At 41.9% G+C, this 25,729-nt stretch overlaps 1 long non-coding RNA gene and 1 pseudogene across 2 annotated transcripts; both read right to left on the bottom strand.

The window, feature by feature from the left end:
- Nucleotides 1–1,248: 1,248 nt before the first annotated feature.
- LOC133491206 (uncharacterized) lies at nucleotides 1,249–22,038 on the bottom strand. 2 transcript variants are annotated; one of them, XR_009792371.1, is made up of 3 exons: nucleotides 21,521–22,038; nucleotides 16,039–16,284; nucleotides 1,249–1,747 (listed from the first exon to the last, which is right to left on the bottom strand). It is a non-coding gene; the product is annotated as an uncharacterized LOC133491206 (long non-coding RNA). The 2 variants fall into 2 exon arrangements; XR_009792370.1 differs by lacking the exon at nucleotides 1,249–1,747 and adding an exon at nucleotides 2,646–4,750 and having other exon boundaries at nucleotides 21,521–22,031.
- A 3,217-nt stretch (nucleotides 22,039–25,255) lies between these two features.
- Nucleotides 25,256–25,374, bottom strand: LOC133491296 (5S ribosomal RNA; annotated as a pseudogene).
- Between the last annotated feature and the right edge of the window lie 355 nt (nucleotides 25,375–25,729).

The following is a 25,729-nucleotide window of genomic DNA, read 5'->3' as shown; positions in this document are numbered from 1 at the left end:
GTCGTCCCCTGGGTCCTATATATAGCTGAGTTAATCAGACCGTATGAGGCGCAAGTGTGCGCCTCCAATCAGCTGGCCATGCCCAGCCAGAGACATGACAATTGTTGGGGTACTCACTCACATCCTGCTGGTCCAATCAATATTAGTACTAGTAATATATTTTGTAGACTATTGCACGATTCATCACTTTAAACTGCTCCCTTTGCACAATTGTTACTATTATTTATTGTTGTTGCTTTATTGTTCTTGTTCTGTATGTCGTACCAGGGCAGCACCGACTGCCGAAGAAAAGTTTCTTGTGTGGTTTTACAAACTTGGCCAATAAAGCTGATTCTGATTCTGAAATGTCACACTGAAATCCAATCGGTCAAGAACTGAAATCTTTCTCAAGTTAGCGCTTAACCTTACTGTATATCATTTAGCACTTTGAGGAGCTGATTCTGTACTGCAATGAGGTTGGAAACAATCTTGGCTATGGGATCCATCTTTAGTTTGCTAACATGGAAACTTCCAGTGTTTTTAGTGGCTCACTGTCAGCTACGTTCAAGGGTTTAGGAAACTCAGCTCACTCAGGTGAGCTATTAATTTTTTGCTGCAATCAGTTAGTTCCACAGACTAGAATAGTTTTAAAAATGTAAAAGTATTGAGTCAAAACAGCTTGTTGATGGTTTCAGCTGCTCAATCATTTCTTTTACATTTATTGAAATCAACTGTATCAAATTCTGACACGGGAATGGAATTATTCCCGGGTTGTTTTAGGTGTTGCAGACATTGGCCCACCCTCTGTTGTTGGTTTGAATAGACATCAGTTGCTACAGCCGATGAGAATGTGGTCCGACAGGATGAGCAGGGAAATTCGAAGACCAAAGTGGAAGGGCAGGGGTGGGTTTGGGTGTGTGGGGTGATGGGTATTGCTGCCACTGGCTGTGTATTTCAGACACATTTGTCATTTGCTCTTCCTTCCACCTGCTCTCTCTCTCTCTCTCTCTCTCTCTCTCTCTCTCCTCTCTCTCTCTCTCTCTCTCTCTCTCTCTCTCTCTCTCTCTCTCTCTCTCTCTCTCTCTCTCTTCTCTCTCTCTCTCTTCTCTCTCTCTCTCTCTCTCTCTCTCTCTCCTCCCTCCCTCCCTCCCTCCCCATGTCATGCATCCTGCCAAAGGGGGAAATGCAGCCTGATGTCTGAGAACAACAGCAAGGCAGGGAAGACTGACTGGAAGGTGTTGTGGATGTGAATGAAAAAGAAGTGTTAAATATATGCGTGGTGGTGGTGCAGAATCTCTATGTAAATTGCTGTCAAGATTACTCTTGCTGCATTTGATATTCATATATTTGCAAGGTGACTCACTCCAAACAAAACAGGTGATCAAGAACTCTCTTTTCTCCTTTTGTCTCCTTCAGCTTCCCACGAGGCAAAAAAGTGGAAGTTGGAAGACCTCAGAAGCACCTGCAGATTCCTTTCTGTATGTATTCCAACACCAAACTTCATTTAATCAGTTTTTCCCGTCAGAATCGTCGTGGAGTTTGCAGGTGAGGAACAAACAAGAGGCACACACAACACGCTCACATTCACAGAATAAGAAAAATGGTTTATGATATTTGTCCATTATGTGAGACATGTGAGATGTCACTGGTTCTCCAAGGTTGCGGTTATTTTTGTTTTTCTCTTTTTGTTTACCCCGGGACTTGTCATCTCATCACAGAAACATGGAGCGAACACATCATCCTCTGAGGAAGGAGTTGGTGTTGACTTCTGATGGTCAAAAAGAAGGAATTTGTTTAGACAAAATTCTGAAAAATTCCCCTCATACTATAATATATTCTAGATTGTTCATAAACTGAATTCCGTGGTTTCCAATTTCCAATTTTAAGAGGAGCTAATTATGGTATAAGTAAAACTACTCATCCTATTGCCACAGTGGAATTTTATAGTTATCACTGTTATTCTTAAAGCCTTGTGATATTTTATTAATTGTTTTCTTCATGTATTACAGAGCTCTCCTATGTCTCACAGTGTTCCATTTCTTGCTCAGTGTTTCTCTGCACTCACTCGTTTCTTCTTTGCAAATGTCGTGATTTCTTGTGTATAATCTGCACCGTTGTATAATACACACCCACAAAGTTGACCTCAGAATTCTGGACAACCCTTCAACCTATGTTCAATGCATTTTTACAATGCATAATACAGTTTTATGCTTCTACGCATTTGATCAAAATGAAGTATTATCTGCACCTTGTTAGTTTTGCAAACAATTATTCTGAAGTTAAACACTTTATTTGAACATGTAAAACTTCCTTATATACCTGCTCTTATTTTGTCACTTTAGTTGTCACTTAGTTCATCAATTTAAAGTTGTCAATTCATCAGGAAACCGTAGCGCCCAGAGAAAACCCACTTCAGGCACGGGGAGAACACGCAAACTCCACAGAGGCAGGGCCAAGATTTGAAACCCGGTCCACAGAACTGTGGGGCAGACGCTAACCAGACGTCCACCGGGGTGCTAGCACTGGAATTACGATGTAATTTATTTGTATACATTAGAAAAGACAGATTACATATTACTTTGCATATCTTTACGATTCTTCACCATATTATGTTTAACATAATATTTTACACATCTTTCATAATAATTCAATAGAAATTTGGCATGTCTGTTTTACTTTGTATTGTTTTCAATGTAAAGACTACTTAAACAGTGAATTTCCCTTGTGGATGGATATAGTATTGACCGACCTACTGATTGACCGACCCACAGACCGACAAACCAAAAACCCCATCCACCCAATCTACCTAACTACCAACCTACATCACCTACCTAACTACTTGTCTGTCTGTTGATCTGTCTCTAATCTGCATGGATTCCTTCAGAATTAGTCATGCTGGCAAATGTAGCAAACTAAACTAAAAATGCAACTGTATTATTTTATTTTTATTTTTTTGGGTTAGATACACAGGGCCATTTTTAAGTATTTTGATTGGCTTGGCTTGTAAGAGTGGGCCAAGTACTAGCAAAATACTTCTGTAACAATCGGGACAATCTGTAATGGAGAAAAGACTGTAGCAGCAGGGGGCGCTACTCAGTGTTCACAGATCAAAACAGGGACTTTCACGGTAATGAATTATGTTGGTGAAGTGATGCCAAGACTAAGCAATCAATCTTGCTGACGGCATTTGACGCTGATAGCACAAGCTCAACTGAAGGGGTCAAGGTTTGTAGTCTCTCATTCACACACACACACACACACACACACACACACACACACACACACACACACACACGACCTTTTTCTCCTTGACATCTGGCTGAGAACGACATGGAACAGTTGACAAAGTCCTGAGATATTAAATCAACTGGACGGTGCAAGTGAAAAGTGACTTGACTTCATTTTTGAGATTTGCGCCTCAGACAAGTCTCAGTCGCATCAGCAGATTCCTCCTGTTGGCATGAAATTCCTGAGTGTCCATGTCAGCAATTTCTGCCCTCTCTGCCCGTGTATGTCTGTGTGTGTGTGTGCGTGTACGTGTGTCATTGTGAGCAAGTTTGCGTATGATTGTGCTTTTACATGTATGTGTGTGTATTCCGCAAGGCAAAGACGAGATGATAATTATCCAAACTTGCACTTGTTTTTTTTTTTTTAGTTTCTGTTGGAGGAAAAAAATTCTATTGTAAAGAATGGAAATGGAATTCCTTGGTTCCTGAGTCTTCTTTGTGAAGTGTCGACGCAACGTTTTACTGTGACATTTTATCATTCTTAAATTACGTTTATGTGATAAGTTAAAGAGTGCACAAAGATTTGGTTCAATGTGCATCCTGCGTCCTTGACGTGCAAAAATGATGAGGGAAGCAAAAAGCTTGAAGAATGTGTGTCCTCTGACACACAACATTGCCTACCGTACGTGTGCAATGCTTGAATTAAACGGTCTCGCATCGCACTTTCCTTGTCAAAATTTAAAAGCAAAACTGCACACCAGGTTTAGTGTGTGGACGGTCGCAAAGATAGGAGACACCAATGACGGAAGACAGCAATGGTGCATATACACAACACGCTTACGTCATTATTGCAGTATGCAGAGGTAGAGCGTTTGACTGACAGCGATTACAAAATGCGAAGCTAAGTTGAAAAGAGAGCGAGAAAAAAAGACATGGCAAAAGTGTGATCGAATTTCATCATGAAATGTAAGGTGAGCACCCTATCGTCTAATTTGAAAATTTCACTCTGTCGATCATAACGCCACCCGTGGGACCCACGAGACGTAGGTGAAGCACAAACCGATGAGCTTTACATTAACCTACTTTACTAACATATTGATTGCAGATTCAGATGCAGATTGCAGTGTTTCTCTATTAGTTATGAGTAGTGTCCTATGTGGGACTTTTTAAAAATTCTGTGACAAGGACAGTATAATGCAACCACATTTTTGTGTGATCAATGCCCAATCTGGTGATGTGTTAGCAGGCAAAAGTTCAAGTAGGTGAAAATCATGGCAAATATGACCAGAGAGGAATGAAATGGATGATCATCATTTACCTAAACAGGATTTAAGTGAAGGGGGATAAACGAAATGTTTTTATCTGAATGTTTCTTCATTTTCGCAAGAACAAATTGAACATTTGTCAACTTGTACAAAAATAGTTGTCATATTTCTCGTTAGCTGGTCCAAGTCTTGTATGATAGGTGGTGTTGCACTCCACTTCTTGAGTTTAGAGATGGTCTTTTCGGCTTCATGTAGATGGCCTTCTCTCGCTCCTCTTTCCTGTGCAGAATAGACACATTTTTTGCCCTCAAAAGAGTACTATTTGTCTTGGAGGTGAAGGAAGACGGCTGGGTCTTGATATCATCTAAACCAGCCAACTAACAATACAAGCAATGGGAATGAAACCAGAGCATCTCTGGCAGATGAATAACAGCCCCCTCCCCCAGTCTGGCTTCGTCGCACTTGGAGCGTGAGTCAGTCAGGTCAGAATTAAGCAGTGAGGCGCTGTGGATTAAGGTTCACTCTTCGTTAGACTAGAGGAAGTAGCCACACTGTAATCCACGGCTTCCCCCACAACCCAAACAAACATTTGCTTCATTTGCTTATTCACTATAAAGGAAGAACTGGCGTTGACTGGCATTACACTCCTGGTGTTCCAAGCATACAGTGTGATGATTGCGGTGATAACATGTGGGAAGTGACATTGGAGAGGATGACAAACAGGACGGGGCAAGTTTTCCTAGCAGCACCTGAAGAGGAGGTGGACCTTACAGAAGCGTCACTGCTTTCATGAGAGCTCAGCGCATGACTCAGTAGTGCAGAGCTTCCCGCAAAGCCCGAACAACAAGGCCAGAATGTGGCAGAGTCAACTCATCACCAATGTCATTGTACAGTTTTGTATGATGACAATAAATGGCATTCATTCCATTCTGTCATTATCTTGAGGAGGACCTTTTCTCAAACATGTTATGATATGTCAATCATTGTAGCAACACTGCTGCCAGGTCAGGATGTTCCTGATCATAACCTTAATGCAGTGATTCCCAACGTTTATTGCGCCAAGGTAAATATCTTACATTTGAAAAATCTCACAGTATAGCAACAAACAAAAATGTCACAAGAACTGGATAGGCGTCAATTATACACTTTGTGCCAATAAATGAAAGAGCATTTATTTGTTCTGGCTGTATTTATATGCCACTGCCATAGATAGATGAAAAAAGATATAATATTTGTTGTAAATATATTGTGTTTTAACCAATTAAGTGAATAATAATAATTGATAATTTTCCGCAGCACACCAGAAGAGCTCTCCTGGCACACTGGCTGGGAATCACACCTTTAATGAAATCCAAAAATTGTGAAAATTTTTTGCGAGCATTTAATGTAATTAGATCATCTTAGGATACGGAACGATACAGTCTACATCACTGCAGATGCTCCATTGATCCACCTGTTGATCCTGTTGATCTCCCATGCTATTCTTCCCTCACTCGTGAACAAGACCCCAAAATACCTTAACTCCTCCACTTGGGGCAGGATCTCATCCCCGACCTAGAGAGGGCACTTTACTCTTTTCCGACTGAGGACCATGGTCTCAGATTAGGAAGTGCTGATTTTATGAATGGCTCCAGTGAATGTTAGAGAGCATGGCTTGATGCACCCAACAGAACCACATCATCTGCAAAAAGCAGAGATAAAATGCTTCGGCCATCAAACCAGACCACATCTTTGCTTCAGCTGGGATCGAACAGCCCGTATTAGGGGGTTTGGTACCTCATTGTCCAGAAGCACCCCCCATAGGACTCCTTGAGGGACATGGTCAAACAACTTCTCCTTCTTCTTCTTTTCCTTTTGACTTGTCCCGTTAGGGGTCGCCACAGCGTGTCATCTTTTGCCATCTTAGCCTATCTCCTGCATCTTCCTCTCTAACCCCAACTGCCCTCATGTCTTCTCCAAATCCACAAAATAGATGTATACTGGTTGGGTGACCTCCCATGGACCTTCAAGGATCCTGCCAATGGTGTAGCCCTGGTCCACTGTTTCACGGCCAGGATGAAGACCACACTATTCCTCCTGAATCTGAGATCCGACTTCCCGATGGAACCCTGAATGGACCAGGGAGGCTGATGACTGTGAGCCCCCTGTAGTTAGAACACACCCTCCGGTCCTCTCTCTTAAAAACGGGGACCACCACCCGAGTTTGCAAATCCAGAGGCAGTGTCCCCGATCTCCAAGTGATGTTTAAGTGGGACATCAACCAGGACAGCCTCACAACATAGAGAGCTTTTAGGAATTCTGGTCGAATCTCATCCACCCGGAGGACTTGCCATTGAGGAGCTTTTTAACAACTTCAGTGACTTCAACCCCAGAGATAGGAGAGCCCACCTAAGAGAACCGTGACTCTGGATCCTCATGGAAAGGCGTATCAGTTGAAATGAGGTGGTCTTCAAAGTATTCTCCCTACAGATTCACAACGTCCCAAATTGAGGTCAGCAGCACCCCATCCCGACTAAACACAGTGTTGATGGTACACTGTTCCCCCTCCTAAGACTCTGGATGGTGGACCAAAATTTCCTGGAAGTCATTCTCAATGGCCTCACTAAACTCCTTCCATGCCAGTTTTTGCCTTAGTGACCAACAAAGCAGTTTTGTGCTTGGCCAGCCAATACCCAATCCCTCACTGTTGGTACCCCAAATTATAGAATTGCAAAATTCTACAAAATGAAAAAAAAATACAGAAATGTGTACAAATATATTTTAAAGCATGCACAAACAATTATACAATTTCATTGCAAGTTAATACATGAAATAAAAAAGCACAGTTTGAAATTATTCCAGTAGTTAGTAATTATCAGGGAGCGTTGCATCAGTGGCAACAAAGTCACCTCTCTTGCATTGTTGTTCTTGAGCGTACTTTACATGCGCCTCATCACAGGCATGCAGCACAGCAGCAGCCGCAACAACAAAATGTGACAGCGACAGACACCACTGGAGACAGCCTGTCAGGTCGTCTCCTGGTTTATATTGGGAGGCTAATATGTGGAGAGAAAGGAACACAGGCACCCAGGTGTATGAACCCTGTGTGTGTGGACGTGTTGGCGTGTGTGCCCGTGCAGTTCAATCAAAGGCAAGTCACATCTGTCTTCCTGTTCAATCTATTCTTCCTAATTTCACTCCAATACGTGGAGCTGTTGCTATGCATGATGGATGAGAAGAGTCATTGCAACAGTAGCGTTGGACTATAAACATTTTTTTGGTGCATACAAGGAATATCATAACACTTTTATACTACTTACATATCACAGATGGCATCACAGGTGGAGATTTGGGCTCACTGGACACTTCATTAAGCACACTTACAAGGTTAAATAAAGTCCAGGCAAAGAGCTGGGAGGGCAATTCTGCCTCACTTCAGACATTCCTTTTAGTAAAGAGAACAAGTTGCCCTATTTTGAAAAGTATAAAAGTGTTAGTATTGCGTCAAATTTGTTGTACTATTATGAAAATAAAATTGCATTAATAGGAGGAAAAAAATGATTTTGTAAGAAGGTCACTTGGCCCATTTCTTGAATCATCCTGGACATTTGCAAAATAGTAAGTGCATTTCTCAAAAGAACTTTTACCAACACAAGTCACCATGGATTGCCTTGAAAAGCAATTCCTTTTCTCAAAATCCTTGGTTCATCGTTCAAAAGTAAATACCTGCATCGATGAACATATCAGTGCCTTCAGAAAGACACGTCCTTCTGTCACTGTGTACAGATTAGACTAATTATATTAGTCAAATTGCTTGCTGTCAGTATAACAGTGTACACTGGAGGAATGTTCTGATACAGACTGTGGCTAAAGTTTTCATGACAATAATTCTAAATTGTACATTACACTTTAACATAATTTGATTACATGGGATTGGAAAATATTCACAATTATGCTTTTGCACTGTATATTGTTGTGAGACCATGTCATTGAGATACATAAGGGAAAATACAGCACTGCATAACACAACAAAACAGAAAAAAACAAAAATTGGATTGTGACGATAGTACAGGCTCCTTAGAGAAAACTGCACATGTAGTGCTTTAGGCAATACAGTGCCGTCTTCCTAAACCTGACATCCCTCCTGGTTGTTGGGCCACAAATTCCACATCACAATCTGTTTGACGGTACACTGTTGCCAATAAGCTACTGAGCTCTACAACGGAAACATACTCATACTACCAACCCCACATGTATAAAATAGAAGCATATATAATAATGCTTGAGTTAACGTTGTAGGTTCTACAGTTAGTTACCACGCAGTAAAATCCTGAAAAGTGAATATACTTCAATTAAATATGAACAGTAATTTCCACTGTATCATGGAATTTGGGGCGATGTCACTCACGACCACTCCTTGAGCCATCACCTTATCATGGTGGAGGGGTTTTGTGTCCCAATGATCCTAGGAGTTAAGTTGTCTGGAGCTTTACGCCCTTGGCAGGGTCATATATGGCGAACAGATCTTAGGTGAAGGACCAGTCAAAGGACGGCTTTAAGACCCCTACGATGAATAAAATAATTAGATGTAAGTTTCCCTTGCCTGGACGTGGGTCACTGGGCCCTCCCTCTGGAACCAGGCCTGGAGGTGGTGCTCGAAGCTGAGCACTTGGTGGCCATGCCTGCACCCATGGAGACTAGCCGGGGATAGCTTGAAAGGGTAACGTGAGTCCCCGTTCCCATGAGCTCACCTCCTGTGAAGGGGGGGGGTCATAGGGTTCGGGTGCATTGTGAATTGAGCGGTGGTCGAAGGCGGGGACCTTGGAGATGTGATCTCTGGTTCCAGAAACCGCCTCTAGGTTAGTGGAATGCCACCTTTCTGACAGTGAAGGAGCCTTAGCTTATGTGTAGGTTGAGAAGTCCTGGCTCCATATAATCAGGCTGACCTCCACACAGGTCTTAGGGTCTGGTACCAGACCTCTTGAGAGGCGTCGGACTCTTTTCCACTCTGGAGTTGCCCATGATGAGCAGCACCAAACAGGTGTGGGTATACTTATTACCCCCTGGCTCAACACCTTTACCTTGGGGTCCACCCTGGTGCCTGAGAGGGTAGCCTCCCACCGCCTTCAGGGTCGTGACTGTGGTTTCTGACTATGCACCAATCAGTAGTTCAGACTACCTACCCTTTTTGAAGTCCTTGGACACTACCTACAGGCTTGGTTTCATGAAAACAAAGTGCAACATAAATGGAATGAGTTAAATAAGACACACATTCAACAATCTACGGGTGACAAACACACTCTTCATGTTACCTTAATCTTGATCGTTCATGAAGAATAAGGATTTATGCCTATTAACAGTTCAACATTTCATGGTGCAATGCATACTGGAATTTACATGGGTTCTGCTAGAAAATACAATGACTCTGTTTTACGTCAACCAAAATCCCATGATGCATTGGAAGCTGTGGTTTTAATTGGTGTATAATCACTTTAAACGTCCCGTATTTTGGCTATTTAAATCTCCATAAAGTGACCCTTTAACACTGTCTTCGTATAAAAGTATCAATTCCATTTTAAAAGAAAAAAAAACATGTTGGTTTTGTCATATGAGTGTCAAGAAAAGGACCCCCGGATAGCTACTTCTGTTTGACCCAGTTTTTAATCTGCTTTGTCCATATTTGGCCAACACCGCTGAGTTTCTGCTGATTGGTTCCCTCCACGTCGAGGACCCAACTCTCATTACTTGCGAGAGCACACGTTTGTTGACAGCGCTGACTCGGGGAGCGGAGAAGTGGGCAGAGATCTTCACCAGTTACTCGAATGACCTGATTTCAGGCCTCCCCGCAGGAAAAACCTCTGCAACTCAGGAATGTGTGGATGATTTTCATTCATATTTCACATGTTTACTGAGGCTCCATCGAGACAACGGTACACAAATAGAAATGTTGGTTTGGCAAAATATGTCCCCTTTGAAGTATTTTCCTTTGTGGTGTGTGGTAAACAATTATTGAATTTACAGGAAAGTTGAAGAGTGTGAGGCATTTTAGAAAACTGGTTGATCATTGGTGGATTTAATGCTTTACACATTTCCATTTGTTAGAAAAAAAGTCAAGTTTACCAGGGGAAAAAAGAAGTCTCTTTGAAATTTATTGAAAAATGCTTGACATATGGTAACTTGTTCACTGATTTGGCATGTAAAGACTTCGATGATGAACAAATGCCTAAATGTTGAGCTGGATAAAACTATTCAATAAGGCACCATTATAAAACATTTTACATGCGTTTGCAATTAATGTCAGAAACTGTTGAGAATTGTATATAATCATTTGCATAGATGAATAAAAAAATGTGAAAAACTGCTTTTTTGATACATAAAAGGTACTTTTTTATGTACACGTCATATTTTCCCCCCACACTTCGTGCAAAAAAATGTCAGATGTCAACCTTTTTCCATTACATAAGCTTACATTTGCAACAGAAAATGTAACATTTCTTGGAAAAAGAAAAGATCTGTTTCATAAAGGAAAGTCATTTTTCAGAGTAGTTATCATTTTCTTGAGAAAGATCCCCCCCTCCCCCACCCCACCTGTCCGAAATATTAACTTTTTGTAAGAAAAATGTTTTGTTTTGTTTTTTTAGGAGAAAAGGGCAACATTTTTCTGCTTCAGAGGAAAAGTTTTTTTTTTTAAGAAATATTTGTAATATGATGAGCAACGTAATAATCTTGATGAAAGAATCCCAATTTTAGATTTCCCAAATTCCATATTTTCAGAGAAAAAGTGAAATAAAAAAAAAGTAAAAAGATAGCATTTTTCAGAAAAGGTGTATTTTGATTCAAACAAAGCCCAAAGTTAAATTTTATGACAGTTCTATGTGAAGCTGCAAGTTTGAGAAGAAAAAATATTGAAAGAAAATCTCACTGTCAAAGTCACAAAATTTTTATAACAACTTGTAATTTTTCCAATAAAAGTGTAATGTTTGTTTTAATTCCTCCAATAAACAAAATCACTATTTTACAAAACAATAAAAAGGGAAAATCTCTCTTTAAAAAAAAAAATAATAATAAAAGAATTTGCTCAGGAAAACTTTGCAATTTTGGATAGATAAAATTAGAATGTCATAATCGAGAAAATTTTATTATAATACTAGAAATTAATATTTTTATTACAATTTCTAAAAGTCTTAATCTTTGTGATGTAAAGATGGAATTTTGCTGTAATGTGCTCACTGTGCCAACATCGCATGAGATGCTTTTCCTTGTGTGTGTGTGTTGTGTGTGTGTGTGTGTGTGTGTGTGTGTGTGTGTGTGTCACATTTGTTGGGAGAGTGATGAGATTTGGGCCAGCGGTGATTAGATGAGTCCATGTCTGACTTTAATCCCTGTTGGAAGGAGCATCAAGTTGCATGTGGCGGACACGCACACGCACTTTGACACGCTCAGTACTTGCCAACCAGATCCTGATTTTATTTCATTTAAAATTTTTTTCACTCTCTCTAAATGCACGAGAATCTGCATCTGCAATGGCCGTTCGTCGTGGCGCATTTCCAAGCTGCTTATTGACGGACAGATTTAACCTGCATTCATTTCGTTCTTTTGTCTTCCCCAGTACACATGCATACACATGTGCATACGCATACACACGAAACAGGGTATAACACCACATGGCAATGAAGATGTCAGCAGGGGTTGGTTACTGTGTATTAAATCTGCATGAAGAAATAATAGTGGCCAGTATTATTCCCTCCCACTCCATTGTTATTAACACAATCATGTTGACAATTTGACCACTTGGAGGATAGTAATTCAAGACTTTAAGAGTCTTATGTCGTTATTTTTCTTGATGCTTGCGCCGATGCACCAAAGAGCAGTTCATGGAGTACCCGCCGTTTTTGGAGTCCTTGGAGGAGGTGCTAGAGGGTTCACTCACAAGGGGACTCCATCGTTCTGTTTGGGGATTTTAACGCTTGCATGGGCAATGGCAGTGAAACATGGAAGGGCGTGACCCCCTCTACCCCTCACCCTCCCACAAAACCCTAGTAGTGTTCTGTTGTTGGAGTTCTGTGCTCTCCACAAATTGTCCACTAGCACATGCTCAAGGAAGGATGTACATTGCGTACACTTGGCTACAGAACACCATAGGATGCAGTTTGATGATTAACTTTGTGGTCGTGTCACTGGACTTGCAGCTGTGTGTCTTGGACACTTATGTGAAAAGACGTGTTGGTTCAATAGTGGGGGAAGATGCTAGTCCAACCTGCTAGGGCCAAAGGTGTCTTGAGGTTCTGTTGGGAACATCTGACAGAATTTGTCGTCAAAAAGCGTTTCAAATCCCACTTCTAGCAGAACTTCAAATACTTCCTGGAGGAGGCGGGGAATAGGCTGAGCCCATGGACCATCTTCTGCACTTCCTTTGAAAAGGTGGCCAACTGGAGATGTGGCTGTAAGATTTCACGTCATCTCGCTAACCCCCAAAGCCATTGGTGCATGCCAGCTGCGAGGTTTACTGTGAAGCAGAGGAAGGAGTCCCATAAGCCATTTTTGGCCTGTGGGACTCCTGAAGATGATGATAAGATAAGTACCGGATGCAAGTTTGGTGGTTGGTCGCTGAGGCAAAAACTCGGGTATGGGTGGAGTTTGGTGTGTCTATTGAGAACGACTTCCAGGAAATTCTCATCCACCATCCGGCATCTTGGGGGGAGGAACAGCTCACCGTCAACAGTGCACAGTATATCGTAGAGATGGAGCGTTGCTGACCTCGACACGGGACGTTGTGAGATGGTGGGGAGAATACTTTGAAGACCCTAATTTCACCGACACACCTCAGCAACATCACATGGACGTCAGGTCAGTGCCTCTGGATTGGCCGATTGTGGTGCTGGTCATTTTTTGACTAAGAGTTGCAGAGGTTTGTGTTCCAAAGGATAGCGAGGTCACACTCTTCAGCCTCCTTGGTAAGGTGTATTTCGGGGTGCTAGACAGAAGGGTCTTCCAGGAAGTCGAATCTCAGATTCAGGAGGATCAGCATTGTTTTTGTCCTGACCGTGGAACAGTGAACCAGCTCTACACCTATGGCAGGGTTTTCAAGGGTGCATGGGAATTCTGTTTTGTGAACTTGAAGAAGGCTTTTGACCGTGCCCCTGAGGGAGTCGTGTTGGGAGTGCTTTGGAAGTATGGGGTACCGAACCCCCTCAAAAGGGCTAACCAGTCCTGGTACGACCAGAGTCAGAGTTTGGTCCGCATTGCCGGCAGGGCAAGGCTGGCTTTTGGTGCCGATTCTGTTCATAACTTTTATGGACACAAGTTATAGCCGCAGCCGAGGTATAGAGGGGGTCTGCTTTGGTGACCTTAGTATTGCTACTGCAGTATCTGCTTTTTACAGATGATGTGGTTCTGCTGGCATCATCAAGCCGTGATCCCAACTCTCACTGGAACGGTTCAGAGCCAAGTGTGAAGCGGCTGGAATGAAAATCACCACCTCCAAATCTGAGAGCATGGTGCTCAGTCAAAAAAGGGTGGAGTTCTCTCTCTAGGTCAGGGATGAGATTCTTCCCCAAGTGTAGGAGTTCAAAAATCTTGGGGTCTTGTTCACAAGTGAGGGAAGAATGGATACCTGCTTGACGGCTCCCTGGTGAGGTGTCCCCGACACATCCAACCGGGAAAAGACCCCGGGGAGAACCCAGGACACACAACAGAGACTAAGTCTCCCAGCTGCCCTGGAAATGACTTGGAATACCCATGGAAGGCCTGGACGAAGTGGCTGGGGAAAGGAAATCTGAGCTTCCCTGGTAAAGTTTCTGCCCCTGTCACCCAACCTCAGATAAGCTGAAGAAAATAAATGGGTGGATGGTGCATGTGAATCATTGAATTATGTATATTTTTTGGTCTTTGATGTTTAAAATGTTTGTTGGGTTAATTTTCTTTGATTAAAAAACACATACAGTACATTACGTTATTTGAAAATTGTCTCGTCTTTGATGTTCACAAAACAGCGCGTGAGGCTCATTTGAGATCGTCCTAATTTGTGATTGATGTTTTCCGTTAACTTGCAACGTGCTAAATTTCATAGAACTAAAGTTGTGCGCAAAAAAGAGGTAACGAACATGAACTCAGAGTAAATCAGTCAAATATCGGGCTGCAGTGTTCTGAAGTCTCTAGACGTGAAGATACATTGTGCTCTTGTGTTGCCACAACAAACATCGCTTTGGAGCTCTTTGATATTCTGAAGCCTGTCTCAGGTGGACATGTCTTATACTGCAATGCTGGAAAAAAGAAAAATTGCTTTCCTCAGGGGTGACCACCGCGCAATTAGCATGCCACGACGAGCCCGACTGCGATTGGAAACGCACAAAAAATATCAGGAAAAGATGATGTGTTTGGCGAGCCCTGGGAAAGAAGGCACTAATATGCATGTCAGTCAAAAGATAAAACCCAGCAGAATAGAAAACATACTGAGTGACCGGATGCTGCTTTTAGAGGCGGTGACCTCCAAAAACATTTATGCAAAGAAGTGACGCACAGTGACTCATTTATCCTGAATGTCATTCAAACCCAGAACAGAGTGACACTTCAATTAACAACCGCTCCTCAACAAATGCTAACTGTCAGACGTAACAGAGTGCATGAGTGATTAGTGCCGTTGACTCAAGGTTGTACGCGTCACCATTGTACTTTCAACGTAACGTACGTGTTTTTCTTTTCAAATAAACAAAGAGAAATTTGGTTTGCCATTGAAGATACTGTACAGGAGCTCTTTTGTAAACGACGGCGACAATGCTGAATGCTCAGTGAATGGAACATACCTGCTGTTCTAATACAATCATAGACCATTTGGGGTCTTGAATGAACCTTATGTTTGTTTTCATAGGCATCAAAAAACAATCCCCCCTGCATTAATCTAAAATGTGTTTTTTGCAACCAAATCTAATTTAAGATTCTGGAGAAGCCCAATGTACGTTTTGTAAACGTTTCAGACAATCCTGGATCCTTCGAACGTTTTGGTCAACATCAAGATTGTCATTAAACCAAAGGTGCATGTATTGTAAACATCAAAGTCACATTTTAACATCTGTGATGAGACACATTAGAACCATCGGTGAACTCAGTGAATGTATTTTTGTAAACTTTTCCATTCAATTTCATGCATCTTTGGAAAAGTCATTTTAGAATCTTCAAGGAACCTAATTGATGTTTTTTTGTAAACATCCATCCATCAATTTTCTTCGCCGCTTATCCTCACGAGGGTCGCGGGGAATGGTGGAGCCTATCCCAGGTGTCAACAGGCAGGAGGCGGGGTACACCCTGAACTGGTTGCCAGCCAATCGCAGGACAAACAGCCGCACTCACGATCACACCGAGGGGCAATTAATGTTGCATGTTTTTGGAATGTGGGAAACAGGAAAGACCAATAAAAAGATCATCAATTAACCTAACATACATTTAAGAAACATCAAAGAAGTTTCATAATTTTAGTCAAAATCCAAGAAAATTTCGATATTTAACCCTGTGTATGTGTACTTTTGAAAATCAACCTCCTGATAAGTACTCCACTTGTTTTGCCATTTCTGGCACTGCTGTGGGTGACTAACCTTTGCTGAACATCTTGGCCCCAAAATGCATCACCGCAGTACAATAACTTGGGAAGGAAAAGCACATTTTTGATGAAGGTGTTTTCCCAAATCCAACAGACATGCTTGGTAGTGTTCCACTTCTGGACGAGGTCTCCGCAAGGGTCCACATTGTTGGCAGCAACATCCAGTACGTGGCTCTTAGTCACGGTTTGTGAGTGATGCTGACAGTCTTCATGCACTGTCCTCCATCTCTGGGCTCCATTCCTGGAAATGCGCACAAACAAAGGAATGTGACCATATGTTTGGAATTATGAATGATGACGTTGATAATGATGATGATGCTCACTATGCCAACGTAACGCTCGTCATGATACACTAAGAGACAAATTCTTCACCAAAGAGCTGCAACGTGATCCTTCTCTTTCTACCGTGGTGCCGCGAGATATTTTTCTTTCATTTTATTTGTTCCATGACCATGGTCGCTACTCAAAACATTTATCCCAAATCACCTTTCCTAATTGAAATGAGTGGTAATGCCATTAATGTGAACATTGCATAACGTAATATTGTAACTTATAAATACGTACGGTAATAATGAAATCTTAAATAATGTAAAGAAATTAATCATTTTTTGTTACATTTTTTGTTCCAATCCAATAGAAAATATGCTGCTCTTTGTGGTGACAAGTCTCAGCTCCTCAGTTATCACAATTGTCATTCTTTTTGCTGACTGAAGTCATTATTCACAGAGGTTAAAGAATATATGTCTGTGACTATATTTTCTGTCAACATTTGTTGCTCCACCATTTATGTTCCAATATTTCATCGCTTCAAGGGTTAGAACGCATAACAACGATGCTATTTGTTCGCTCATCAGTGATGTTTTCCATTATGTGTTTGCATTGAGCTAGCAGACATGAAGGCAATGCTATGTGTATGTTTTAAATGCTCAACATGTAGTTCTCCCCCCAGTTTTAGAGTAACCTTCAACTGGGAGTCGCAACAAACCCTATGAAGGCTCTTTTTTGTAGAATTGTCCACTATCTGCACACTACTATACTGCATAATCATATTCTCGCTGCACCTCCACCAAGTGGTGAGTGAATAAGTGTGAGTGAAGAACTCAATGTTAGTTTTATATATATATATATATATATATATATATATATATATAGGGAGTCTTTGGGTTAAGACGGTCTCGACCTAAGACGTTTCAACTTTACAACGCCCGTCCCCCGTCCGCCATTTTCTCTGGCTAATGCTTGTCCGCGTTTGTGCGCCGGGAGTATCTTCGCATTTTTTCCCCTCCTTTTTAGACATTATCGCCCCAAAGAAGAGAGTTGTGTCTTTTAGAAATGCTTCTGCAGCCAAAAGAAAATCCATGAAAACGAAGTTCAAGATCATAAAAAGATTGGAGAAAGGAGAGACACCAACACCAAAACGACTGCAGTCGGTCAACATTGGTGACAATTATTAATGACAAAGCCTGTATTTTAGCACATGTGAAGGGTTCCGTTTCTATGTCAGATAAAATGATCACAAAACAAGGTTCGTTGAAACTTGTCGAGATGGAGAGGATTGAGGACGAGGTTCCTTCGTAATAGCTAAGCACAGCCTCCCCTTCTTCTTCTCCATCCACCTCTCAGCAGTCATGCGAAGTGCATCATCTTGTTTATTTCAATGTATTTGTTTTTTTATACAAAGTATTTTGATTTAAATTCTGACTTTAATGGTGGAATCCAACTTAAGTCGAAATTCAAGTGAAGTCGCTACTGTAGGAACGGATCTCAGTCGTAGACCGAGGACTCCCTGAATATATTACATTCTGTGGCAGCTAAAACTAACAGGATTGATATCGTTGCCTTCGTTGCACGGGGCTCCTTGCGGCGTCTCGACGCCGCTGCGGTCACTCTTCATCACTAGTCACAACCGTACGGTGATGAAGATTATGACGGATATAACAGCGGCGAGGTAAAAAAAGCCATTATGGAGTGCCTTGTTGTTGATATTGTGTCCCTGACGTGCGATGACAAGGCTCATTAGCGGCAAGAAGGTCAGCGGTGTTAAGCTTGTGCACTTAAACCGGATGATGATTGATAGCCGGACTAAACATAAACACCGTGGTTCCTCAAATACATTTGCCAGCAGCTTTTGGGGGACAGTTCGTGATAAAACTAAAACGCACAATAACTTCTACAAGGACACAAATGACTTTGTCATCATGCTGTTCATTGTTTGACAAGACCAAACAATCGATAAAGAGTACAGTACTTCCACATCGTGAGGCTTCAAACAGGATGTTCTCAGAAGGAAGTAGCCACTGATCTTAGGGCGTCATCATCATGTTGCAACAGAGATACAGAAAAGTATAGACGCAAATGTTCTTGGAAATGTATTGGTCGATTCACGTATCATACAAAAATACTGTAGGTTGGGCGTTTTTCCCATGCAGTTTAGACACATGACAGTTTGCTGTAGCGCTACTTCAACAAAAGATTTCAAAACAGTTTGATAGCTTGCAATAATAAAATAAAATCAACATTGAAGTTTCCAGTCACCCATGAGCGCAGACGCAGGAGGCAGATTAGTAAAAGGAGATTGTGGTGAAGGATTTGGAGATGTTTTCAATAATTGATTTACAGGATTGGAATGGGGGTGGGGGGGGTAGGCCGGGTTTTCCCTAATACTCTGTCAAGATTCCTTTTCTTTTTCTAATCTTTTTTCAAGCTGCCAAAGATAGGATAGAAGATGGGATCTTTTATACAGTAATTTATGCATATTATATAAACAAATATATATACAGTATATACGAGAATGTCAGTCAGTGGAGCGCAGACCACACACGAAGCTCAACCTGATTGTGAAGCATTTCGTTTGTTAGCAGGCCGCTTACTGGTTCATGGACCAGACTAACTGAATTGAGTCTTCTACCCTTATCAGAATCTTTGCCAAGTGTATTTGGTTTTCGTGGGTTTTCATTAAGTCAACACACTTGCATGTATTATTCCTCTATGCTGTGGCTTTCATACACATAAACATTATTTTTATTTTAAGTAGTAATAGTTGTGCTAGGATGAGAAGCTTTAATGCATTAATTTTAGTTAGTAAAAACAAACGGGAGTGATCTGTAGCCTAATGGGGAGAATACTATCATTTAAGAAATGAGAAAATCTGGAATCTATATACACATATAATTTTAAATCATTGTGAAAATGGTAAATCAGTGGTGACTACACATTTAAAATTCAATATTTCATGTTATCGGGGTTCATGTCCAGTGAAAATTCCATCACCTACATCATTTATGGACATGAACTGCTTTCCTGTGGATTTTTTTCAATTTCAGCAAGATCTTCACATTCCATCATTTTCAGCAGAAAAAAAGAATTATAAATTGTTTTTTTTTTTAAATAACTGAGATCCACCTCTCATGCCCCAATAAGATCTAATTACCACATCCTCCTGGGCTTTTTAGAAGAGGGTTCTGAGGATTCATTTTGATTTTCAAATCGTGCGGCAGGCGGCAGGTTTGCCCCACCCTGGTTCTGTGCCCTCTCCTTCCCTGTCCTGTGCCCTCCAGTTGCTTCCTTTTGGATCAAGTATGTATTTCCTGCTCTTGTTCTCAGCTCTTGCTCTACAAGCTCTGCAATCTCGTTCGCTTTCTAATGTATTCTCCCCCTCTTGGTGGCCTCCAGCCTGCCTTGCTCTCATGCTCTCCGACAATGGAGAGGGAGGAGGCCACTCATCTGAGCGCCACTCTCTTTCTCTCTCCTTGTGTGCCCTCTCTTTCTCTCTCCCTCTTTTGCTGCATTTTCTCCTTCTTTCTTTCCTCAGCCCTCTGGGTGAGGTCATCCTAGCAGGCTGCCATCATATCTATCACACCGACTGTAGGGAAAAGAGGTGAGATAAGCCACATTGCAGCAAAGCAAGCGCTGGAGCAGAAGTGCCACGTTGTCGTTGTGTCACGAACCTCCGGTGCGGGGGTGGACCCAAATGCAGGACTCCAAGACAAGGACATGATGTTAGGCATAGTTTTATTCAAGATGAGGAAGAAACACTGTGACGAGGATAGCTCAACACTACACTATTTTCAGTGGTGGAGATTCCTACTGTCAGTGAATGCAACTCACAAACTGAGGGCACAACACACAACGAACTGGCAAATGCCAGTGACAAAAACTCCAACGCAAATACACAGTCTACAGTCCCAAAGTGAAACAGAGGTGAGCCATGAAAGCAGTGGCCAGGCCCCTCTTGGCCGTGGTCCAGCCTGGGTCATGACATGTTGAACATAACAGGAACAGGAAAACCAATCATATCTCGATTAGCAATACAGTTTTATCTATGTTGAGCCTCAGTGACGTTGGCCAACTGAGCTTTGATCGATAAACGTTGTCTTCCTCCATGTTACTGAACGAGTTGAGAGATAAAAATAAAGATGAAAATAAATGGAGAATTGCTCTTAAATCACATTCACTGCCATTGATGGCTCGAGTTAATTTGACAGCATAGCAGTTGTGCATGCTTCAATCTGACTTCCTAAAATATTTCCGACTCAAAAAATACAATCATACTGTCAATCATCTGCTCAACGCATTGTGTCCACTTTTCAAGGTTGTCGACACTGTTCATTAAAACCACAATAACAGCAAAAAGCTGTTGCGTGACTGCGATGTCCAGATGACTCAGACTCCTAAACATAACTTTAATGCCAATTATCTGCTGAAAGCATTATTTTCACTATCCAAGGTTGCTGACAGTTGGTTTATTGAAACTAACGGTTCAATCGGTTTTTGTCTTGGCCTACCACTTCAAGTCACAATATTCTAAGACACGTTATGTAGATGTAAGTAGATTTTTTTTTATTCATAGCACCAAGCAAGGCTTTGATGCATAAGTGCGTGAATCGGGAGGTGCGCTTGTTTTTGAAGCAAGTGACCTTCAAAGATTCACCTCCTACTCCTCGTCCTTGAGCAACCCACTGAAGCCTGCAGCAGCGCCGACATCATCACCACCGCAATCATGTGAGATGGAGCTGCTCGCAATGGCACCACCTCCCATTGAAACATAACAACCTCAAGCACTTTGCAGTATACAAAGCAATGGCACCTACCACCGATCCTGCACATTCAATTTTGTTACCCATTGCTACACTTTGGGCAGAAGGCACAAATCGTGTACATCAAATCAGCGGTTCTTATCCACCCATTTTCTACTGCGCTTCAATTGTCATAGGTGAGGCTATCCCAGCTGATTTGGGAATAAAGGCGGCGTACACACTGGACTGCACATCAGCCAATCTCAGGACACAGACACACGATCATTCACAATCACATCCGTACCTATTGACAATGAGGAGTCTTGTGGGAAAGAATGCGGAAGGGTAAAAGGAAGGCTCATATTTGAACCACCAACCTTAGAATTGCTAAACACCCATCTACAATGTGGTCCCAGCATTTTCAACTGGTTCTATACTTACATGGTCGCTTTTAGCACTCACATGATGTGACAGGTGAACTCAATCCCTCAGGAGTATTTGTTCAGATTTTGAACAAAAACTATGAAAAGTTCTCGGTCAGTGCCGGAGGCTGTTAGCAGTAGTGGTGGTGCTGTTGATCACTCAGTTCAGCACGAGTACTTGGGCAGATACCACAGCTTGGAATTTAGTGACCAAGTGCGATTTGCGGTTGGGTGGCAGTAGCTAGCAAGCCACCGCGAGTACTCACGTGCAATGTTCCCTCTAAGCTGCGCAATTGAGCACTTGTAGCGCCCACTCAGCACACATGAAAACCGATCCAGCAAAGTGAACCACAGCCTGACTTTTTTTTTTTTTTTTTTTTTTTTAAACACAGCAGCACACGGTCTCTCACAAGCTGCTGCTCGGCCACACCTTGCCACACACGCTACTTCCTTGTTTACCTGACACCGCCCACCTCTGGCTCTTAAAGGGGTACACTCATCATTACAAACACCGCCCACTACCGGTGCTTTAGTTAGAAACACAGTCTGGGCAACGTAGAGCAAAGACGAATTAGACATGCTGCTTATGTTTACTCTCGATAATAATGGCAAAATTAAAAAAAAAATAATAATTTCAAAAAAAGGAAATAGTGTTGCTTTAATGAATGTTGGATTCTGTCAATAATAATAATAATAATGAAGAAAAAGTGGTGAAACTGGATGAGATTTTCTCTTTTTTGAGTAAAAAAAGGTCTTGTCTGAAGCCAAAGTAGAAAGTACAGGATGAGATGGTGTATAATGTTAAAACTGATTGGCTTAGCGCGTTTGCGCAGACACGTTAAAAATTAGAGGGAACATTGCTCACGTGTGGGAGTCCTATCAGAGCACACATGAGTCAAGTTGTTGAACAGGTATGTGGCTGAGTTTAGTTGTTTGGTGCTAGTCGACCCTGGATTTTGTTTTCGACAGTGTTGTACTGCTAGCATGCAGAGGCTAAAGGGGCTGATAGCTTGGTAGTCAACGGAGAATCCATAAAACTGTAGTGTAGCAATTCCAGGAGTGGAGTCTTGACATACGCTTTAAAAGTTTCTTTGCATTCTGTTTTATACAACAGAATGCTAGTTTGAAGTGTGGTGGTGCATTTTCTGTGTGCTGGAATGGATTCGTGACATTTCAAGTTGTTTTAGTAAAGAAAATTCATTGGATGTACGGGTGAATTGAGTTACAATCTTGGGCGCAGAATTACTGGAACTCTAAGTCAAGGTATCTTTGTACATTATATGGAAGCATGCCCTCCTTATGGATCTTTAAGGGGGCGCACTGCTGCTCATGTGGCATTGCAAGATGGAGAGCATTTTTAGTTGTGCTCCGTTGACTGCTGGTCAATAAGAGATTTTGTGTGTGTGTGTGTGTGTTCTCCAGTAGTCATTATGAACATTTGGAATTCGGTGCCAGCTTCGAGATTGAGCGAGGAGGAGGAGGAGTAGGAGTGGAGTGGTTCAGGATTATACATCTTCCTCAGCTGAGGTGCAACTTGTCCTCGCCTTCTTATTTAATGAGAGCAGAAGGCTTTGTTGCTGTTCTCACGAAATGCATTATGGGACATGAGAGAAGATGCCGTGTATTTGAGTGCAGGCCATCCAGTTTTGGCAGAAAAAAAAACAATGAAGACCCCAGCTACTGTGATTCAATCTTTGAAGAGTGAAGCTAGCCAGCTAAAAAATGTCCAAAACAGAATGGGGTGATCCAAAATAAAAACTGAAAAATTCTCAGCTTTGAGGTAGTACCAGGGCTGTAACAGTGGCAGCAGGATATTTGCCTGCAAAAGCACACGTGTTTTTCACGCCACTGTTCTATGTAACAACACCGACATTAGAATTTGTCAGGCTGCCATTTTTCTGGCTTTGGAGGTAGTGTTACATCTATCACAAAGGCAGGATGACTTTGAAGCTGATATACCAAGATCCTAAGTAGCAGGCACTATGGCAGATTGTACATACTGATGGTGGGTGTGTGGCGCATAATTTAGAATGCAATTTTTGCTAAAATCACAAATAGCGGGTGCTAAATTGGGTGTTCACTCACTCGAATAGATTATGTCCGACGTTGGAAACAAAACTAAACAGTGGATATAAGAAACAACACTTAATAGTTTAAATCTTCCAAGCAAACTACATCAGTGCAAGATTTTCAGCCCCCCACCTGACCCCCCATTCTCTGATGAGTTCCAGTTGCACATTAAACAAGCCACACGTTGTCCTGGGATGACCAAACTGTTTGCATCTGTATGGCCACAAGATGGAAGACTGCCTTGCTCGTCATTTCCACGGTGAGGGATTTGCACATTTGCACATCATGACAGAGCAAATCCTAAAAAAATTCCATACAAACGAGAGTTTTTGCCTTTAGGTAACTCTGATGGTTTTTAACCATGGAAAATTTGGGAGAGGACTGCATGCGCAAAATGGAGTTTAAAGTGATGGAACTGGAAGTGTTGGTGAAAAAAAAAGAGAAACAAATTCATTACTTAGTTCATCTTCTTCTTTTCCTTTGGGCTTGTCCGCTTAGGGGTCGCCACAGCGTGTCAACTTTTTCCATTGAAGCCTATCTCGTGCATTTTCCTCTCTAACACCCACAGCATGTTACCCACTGTCCTCATGTCCTCCCTCACAACCTCCATCAACCTTCTCTTTGGTCTTCCTCTCGCTCTTTTGCCTGGCAGCTCCATCCTCAGCACCCTTCCACCAATATACTCACTCTCTCGCCTCTGGACATGTCCAAACCATCAAAGTCTTCTCTAAAACCTGTCTCCAAAACATCCCACTTTGGCTGTCCCTCTAATGAGCTCATTTTTAATCCTATCCAAGCTGCTCACTCCGAGCGAGAACCTCAACATCTTCATTTCTGCTACCTCAAGTTCTGCTTCCTGTTGTTTCTTCAGTGCCACCGTCTCTAATCCGTACATCATGGCCGGCCTCACCACTGTTTTGTAAACTTGGCCCTTCATTCTAGCAGAGACTCTTCTGTCACATAGAACACCAGACACCTTCCGCCAGCTGTTCCACCCTGCTTGGACCTGTTTCTTCACTTCCTTACCACACTTACTATTGCTCTGTATTGTTGACCCCAAGTATTTGAAGTCGTCCACCCTCGCTATCTCTTCTCCCTGGAGCTTCACTCTTCCCCCCACCGCCCCTCTCATTCACGCACATATATTCTGTTTTATTTCGGCTATTCTTCATTCCTCTCCTTTCCAGTGCGTACGTCCATCTTTCTAACTGTTCCTCCGCCTGTTCCCTGCTTTCACTGCAGATCACAATATCATTACTTAGGTACATAAAATAAATCAATCAGTCCAATAACTTTGGGCAAAACAACAACGGTATAAATATCACATTTTGTTTGAGTGAAGTACGTGGCAATTGGATGTACGTGCATCTTCCACTTGCTTCCACTTCCATCTTGCACTCTGAAACATTATATTTTAAACCTTGGACAGCATACACAGAAAACAGCACTGGGAATGTCCATAATCATAGCGTGGTGATTTTGCTCCGATGCAAAGTAATACAGAATTTAAAGTTTTTTAAACAGTGATATGCCATGACTCCTTCTTGTGAAGTCAGCTCTTAGACTGAATTTTCTTTTCCTTTTGGCTTGTCCCATAAGGGATTGCCACAGTGTGTCTTCTCAGATGAACGCATATTTGTTTGACACAGTTTTACGCTGGATACCCTTGCTGACGAAACTCCTCTGCATTTTAGCCGGGGAGAGAAGCTTACAGCACCTGGTATTCCCAAGCAGTCTCCCATCCAATTACTAACCTGGGCCAAACCTGCTTACCTTCCGAGATCTGACGAGATCGGGCGTTCTCAAGGTAGCATGGCTGTAAGCTAGCTCTTAGATTGAATGATTCTCAAATTCTTCTACAAGTACTACTAATATACTCACGGTCCCGCTAATGGTACATAAAAGAATCACTGAGTTAAATGTTCAACATGTGCTTACTATTACTACTTTTAATCCAACGTTTCAATTGAATCGTTATTTAACCACAGATAAAAGCACCTATACATTTTTTATAGTTCCTCCTTGTTCATAATGACCACTTGGGCCGATTACACTACTGTATTTTAATGGCGGTCATTACTGTGGAGACCCAAGTATTGCTTGAGGTGGTACTTAGTGTAAAAAGCTCAAGAATCACAGGCTTAGACCATTCAGACACTCCTAAATTACACTGTTTTTA

Source organism: Syngnathoides biaculeatus, chromosome 17 (genome assembly GCF_019802595.1).
Source record: "Syngnathoides biaculeatus isolate LvHL_M chromosome 17, ASM1980259v1, whole genome shotgun sequence".
Taxonomy (NCBI): Eukaryota; Metazoa; Chordata; class Actinopteri; order Syngnathiformes; family Syngnathidae; genus Syngnathoides; species Syngnathoides biaculeatus.
This window is presented reverse-complemented; position numbering and strand designations above follow the sequence as displayed.